At 41.4% G+C, this 5,334-nt stretch overlaps 1 long non-coding RNA gene across 3 annotated transcripts; it reads right to left on the bottom strand.

Moving 5' to 3' along the window:
* Positions 1-2,324: 2,324 nt before the first annotated feature.
* Positions 2,325-5,091, bottom strand: LOC127317683 (uncharacterized). 3 transcript variants are annotated; one of them, XR_011749354.1, is made up of 4 exons: positions 4,975-5,091; positions 4,797-4,869; positions 4,271-4,710; positions 2,325-2,598 (listed from the first exon to the last, which is right to left on the bottom strand). It is a non-coding gene; the product is annotated as an uncharacterized lncRNA (long non-coding RNA). The 3 variants fall into 3 exon arrangements; XR_011749353.1 differs by having other exon boundaries at positions 4,271-4,404; positions 4,675-4,869; positions 4,975-5,090; XR_007861410.2 differs by having other exon boundaries at positions 4,271-4,869.
* Between the last annotated feature and the right edge of the window lie 243 nt (positions 5,092-5,334).

Here is a 5,334-nt window from a genome sequence, read left to right as displayed (position 1 = left end):
GAGGTTGAGCTACATGTACCTCTCTACAGGGCCGGTCCTGAGATTTCGGAGGCCCGGGCGAAACTAAAATTTTGGATCCCTCTTACTACTTTTCTCGCATGTATGAGATGATGAAAAATAAATACTTTTAAGTATAAACAACTTCAATATTTATATAAAATAATGTTTACATGATACCTTAAAATTTTCTCCGCCAATTCCTAGAAACAAAATCCATGACGATGTAATCAATATCAGACTCGCCCATTAACTTCTTATCGATGTATAGAGTTGCCAAACCAGTTAACCCCGCTCCTACAAATAAGAACAACAACTGCTAACCAATAGAAAAAGAAAAGGTCCAACTATAGACCAATCACATCTAAAATCGTAAAACTGCTCTCTTTTTTCTGAAATGTATAGTAAACCTATACAGAAAATATAGGCACCCAATTTTTCTGGCCCGGGGCGGCCGCCGCCCTGCCTCTCTATTTACAAAAGATCAAAAATCATATTTGTAAGTTTTTAAAAATCTGAAAAAATTCCCGGATGTAGATAACAAGAAAATATACAAACGTGAAAAGTCTCAATGTGAAATTGTTAATATTTTGGGTTAAAAAATGATAAATATGTGATTCTAAGTATAGTAGTTCTTACCGCACATTTCAAAACTATACAACTTCTCAGATTTTTTATATACTATCAAGCTTGATTGATATCAGTCGCCGAATGGTCCGTTTGTGGACCGCGCGCGGGTCCGTTCCGTCACGGGTGTGCGCTAGCTGCCGTGGCATCGGTGACGGCCAAAATGCCCGACGGAGGAGGAGCAGCAAGCACCTCCCGTGTCCCCCGCGCCGGCGTTTTTGACACGTACGTCTAGGCGTGGCCGAAACAGCTGTGGCCATGGAGCTGGTTCGATCTCGTTGCAGCCGCAGCAGGTTTAGACACGATGCTGTACGTACGAAAAATGGTGTGGGGATCTCATTCTCATCTGCCGCGCTCCTGCGTGCGTGCCCTGCGGCAAGCCTCGCAATCATCGCCCGCGCGCCTACAGATCGAGCGCAATCATGTTCATGCGCCCCGTGAACGAATGATCCATGCAACTGCAGAGTGGATCGAGCACGGGGAGCTAGTAGGCTCTCACTCTCTCACGCAACCGTGATCCTCGCTCCGTCCGCATGCGCTGCTGCGCCTAAGAAAACAACGAGCGGTGGACTCTCAAAATAGAAAGGCTACTGTAGCAGCTTGAGAGGGCCTGCCTAGTTTATTATCACATCGCACGCTCGATATGTGCGCTGCGCATCGACGCGGGTGAACCGATGCCGTGCCCGTCGCGGCGCGGCGCGAGATAATAATCCGTACGCGACGACACGGCAGCGGATGCACGTGATGATGCCAGCGACCGAGCACCGAGTATCCATCAACACATGGCCTCGCCGGCCTTCTGCGCGCGCGCAGGCAAGATATCCTGCGGAGGAAAACTGATTTCCTCATCCGTCTGGGTAGATCTCATGGCCGTATCGACTACGACGCGCCTAGCTTTATTTCAACTAGATTTTGATGTGCGCCTTGGCGCACGACCCCGTGAAGCTTGTACCTGTGTTTATTTTGTATACATTTGTAAAGATCAATAGTAAGCAAGCAATGAATGAAAAGTGAATAACTATCCATTACAAAAATTATCAGTTGATAAAGAGGAGGAAAAGAACATAACATATCATTTGTCTTATATCAGTCTGTCGCTTCCCGGGCGGTCACCGCCAGTCCCTCAGGGTACCTAATCAAACATGAAGCCAGGGACACAACCCGGCCAAAAGGATGGGGGGCTGAGCCCTAATCTCACCGCCATGCGTCACCATAGCGTCCGCCACTTTATTACAGGCCCGAGTACTGTTTCTTTGATCCATATGAATATAAATTGGTGGTTCTATGTAAAGAATATATCTATCTACCCTAAGAATAAAAAAAAATGCAGTAAGCAAATAATGAGGTAAATAACTACTTAAACCCTACAAAACAGTTTACTGCCAAAACTGATTCATATAAATGGGAGATCATCCAATAAGATGGGAAATTAGCTTTTCTGGCCAAGTAGTACCTTAGGGTATCAACTAAACCAATGCACAACATTGTTAATTAAATAATTCCTCGGATCAGATTCCCGTATAAAAGGTCTGGAGCAAGCAAGAGGTAGTCGACAGCCCAACAGATCACTGTGCAAACAGGAAAATAGGATAAAAGTATAGATACATATGAAAATAAAATTAATGGCTATCGGTAGATATGTTTATCAAATAAACAATTAACGTAACGTAGCTGAGCTACTTCTTACATTACATTGAAGGTAAGAACATCTGACATCCTCATTAAATAGAACTGAATTTCTTATAAATGCAATCTAAAATAGAGTGAACAGAAATCTATGAAACAAAAAATGATTGGATAAATAGTAGCCTGGCCTTCATCTGTTTGTCAAGAAATCAGCCTGTTCACTTTTATCGAAAATTGTCCTGCTCGTGAAAACTACTGAAGGGAAAGAATGATGAAGTTAACCTCCCCCATCCAAGGACCTTCTGAGAAGCTTCCTCGGAAAGCTAGCTTGAATGGAAGCCATTTTGCCTGCAGAATTCAGAAGTATCAACATAGCATCTGAAGCCCAAATGACACTAATTATAAAGCGTAGCACAGAAGATTTTCCAAGAAGTGAGCAGAATCATCAAGATATGAGTAGTAGACTACACCTTTGCAGTATGGGCACAAAAGACTAAGGTTCGTTCCGACAGCCGGCAGCGTTTTCACCATGCGAGGGTTCTCATTCAAAGAATTAATGGAGCAAGGCAAAAGAAAATCTCATCATATGACTAACAAAAAGAAAATGCCAGTAATTCAAGAGAAACATTAGTCTATTACATTCGAAAATGTACACCAACTAAGCTACTGCAACTATGGCATAGAAGCCTGGAATATTGCTGCTAGCAGATAGCCTTTCCCTGACCCAAATTAAATTGCTTAAAGCCACGGCATCAAATACTGAAATACATACTTAATATTTATTCACCATAAACTGAGATAACATTATGAACTAACCATATAGATGGCTTATGTTTTCACATGATTATCCTTACAGATTGCTAATTTATTTCCTAAGAAAATATGGCTACCTCAAAGGGAAAACATGGCAGTTCGGTAAGCAAGGAACAACTTTCCTTGATGTTCCCTGATGCACACAATTGGGCACTCAAATACACGCTGATACATATATGCCAAAACAAAACAGAGGGCCATGCATTCAACTATTCAAGATATTTATTCGCCTGCATGCTATGAAGATTTGATTTGATCCTGATTGCAGGAATCAACGGACATATCAAACATATCTCCTACTCGACATCTATCATTCGTGGCAAGCAGTCTAGTAAGACCACTCAGAAGATGCACAATTCAATTGCATCCGACAGGGAAAAGGACCTGACATCACATGGCGAGTGCAGTTGTAGGCAGAGTAAAAAAAGAAGAGAAGAACACACAATTTACATGCATAGATGAGAGAGTGAGTCTAAGTTATAGGACGATGATCTTTCTGTTGAAAACTAATTGACAACGGCAATGCAATTTTAAGATTGTCAAATGAATACTAAGGTTATTTTGAAGTACTTCAATAGATCGACTGTAAGCCAACAACATCGAGCACAGTGGCGCACACACCATGAGGAGTACCGATGGTTGTTTTTCTGCATAAAACACTGTGTTTGATTAATATCTTACCATGGCATGTTTTAGAAACAATTAATGTCCGGAATTGCCAGATCAATGTACCTCACGTAAGTCATGTAAATGAGTCGTTTTTCCTATTTAGCATCAATGACTACATGAACCAAACCAGAGATCTGCAGTTTACATATTGTTACTACAAAAACCTTTGTATGCACGTGAGGTTATCATACCTAAACCAATGATTTACTTCCAGGCCTGGAAACATAATATTTTGATCCATTTGATTCGCTCACTCTGTAGTTACAAACATAGAGAAGTTCTCAGCCAGTGGAAGCACTTCATTTACTAAAGTTATTTCAGTGGAGTAGATCCCTAAGGGGTGGACGACTGTGTTGGACTGTATCTGTATGCAAGTTGTGCCATCCCCGAGACTCTGATTCCACCAGAGAGGGACATGAGCTTGAGGAGGAAGGCTGGAGGGCCACCCGCCGAGCCAATTCATCAAGTATTGGAGCAATGGTAGGCAGCGATTGCATGATTTGTGGTTATAGGAAAGGAAAGGTAGGTAGAGGAATACCTGAACGCAGCCGAATTGATTTCTAGGCATCGAGCAGCGGCACACAGCCCGCCTCGATGCAGTCCGCCTCCGTTGGTGCCCAATGACATCACAATCTTTGATGTAGCAAATAACTCATCTTGATTCTTGAACAACTATAAAAATTAACACAGTAAAAACAACATGTTTTTTGGAAATCACAATTCCGGGCACAAGATTAGCAGCCACTTTATACAGAGATGTTTTTAGGATCTAAGAAGAATCACCCGCACCATCAATTGCATGCAGAACTAAGCCCACTGCTGTAAGTTTATTTAGAGGGGCCAAAAAGAAATCAGGGTATAAATAAACATAGCGCATCAAGAAAAAAAAACACCTTCTGTAGGGACGACGGTGGATTGGAGGCGAGATGGAACCACCCTTACCCTTTCCTAGATCATTAGAATCATCATGAACAAGAACTGTCCTTCCCAGTATGGAGTGAGGTCAGCTTAATGAAATCTTCATGCAAGAAGAGAAACGAATACCAATACAACAATTATTATACCAAGATGGTCAAATGATATATTATCCTTCAAGCCAACGGAACCTATAAGTCCTTCATCAAACTTCTGCAATGCCTGAAATAAATAACGGATGTATTAAAAACAGGGATTACATCAAGACAACAACTTAAACCGTAGTTGCCTAGACCTGAAGAAACATCGAGTAGTCATATAACTAACCATCTTTGTTGGCTTGTATGCTTCGCCGGTCACCCACATGTCATGTCATCATCCGCCGGTACTTCATGTGACTTATTATTAGGATTAAAATGAGGTCCTGTTAAAAAAATATGTTTGATCAGGACAACATAAAGTTCCAAATAGGGTACTTTCTTCAGATTTAAATCATTATCTACAGAATATGCAGTTTGCAAGAAGTTGCACAAGATACCTCCATGTAGCTTAGATAATAAAGATATTTTTATTACTTAATGAAACTATTATCTCAGCTCGAACGATTAGTAATACAAAATAAGCAATTAGCCCAATATGTCAAGAAGAGACCGTAATCTAAAGTCTACCAATGCACTAAACTACAAT

This window comes from Lolium perenne, chromosome 7, assembly GCF_019359855.2.
Source record: "Lolium perenne isolate Kyuss_39 chromosome 7, Kyuss_2.0, whole genome shotgun sequence".
NCBI lineage: Eukaryota > Viridiplantae > Streptophyta > Magnoliopsida > Poales > Poaceae > Lolium > Lolium perenne.
Note: the sequence above shows the minus strand (reverse complement) of the source record. Positions and strands in the feature narration are given on the sequence as shown.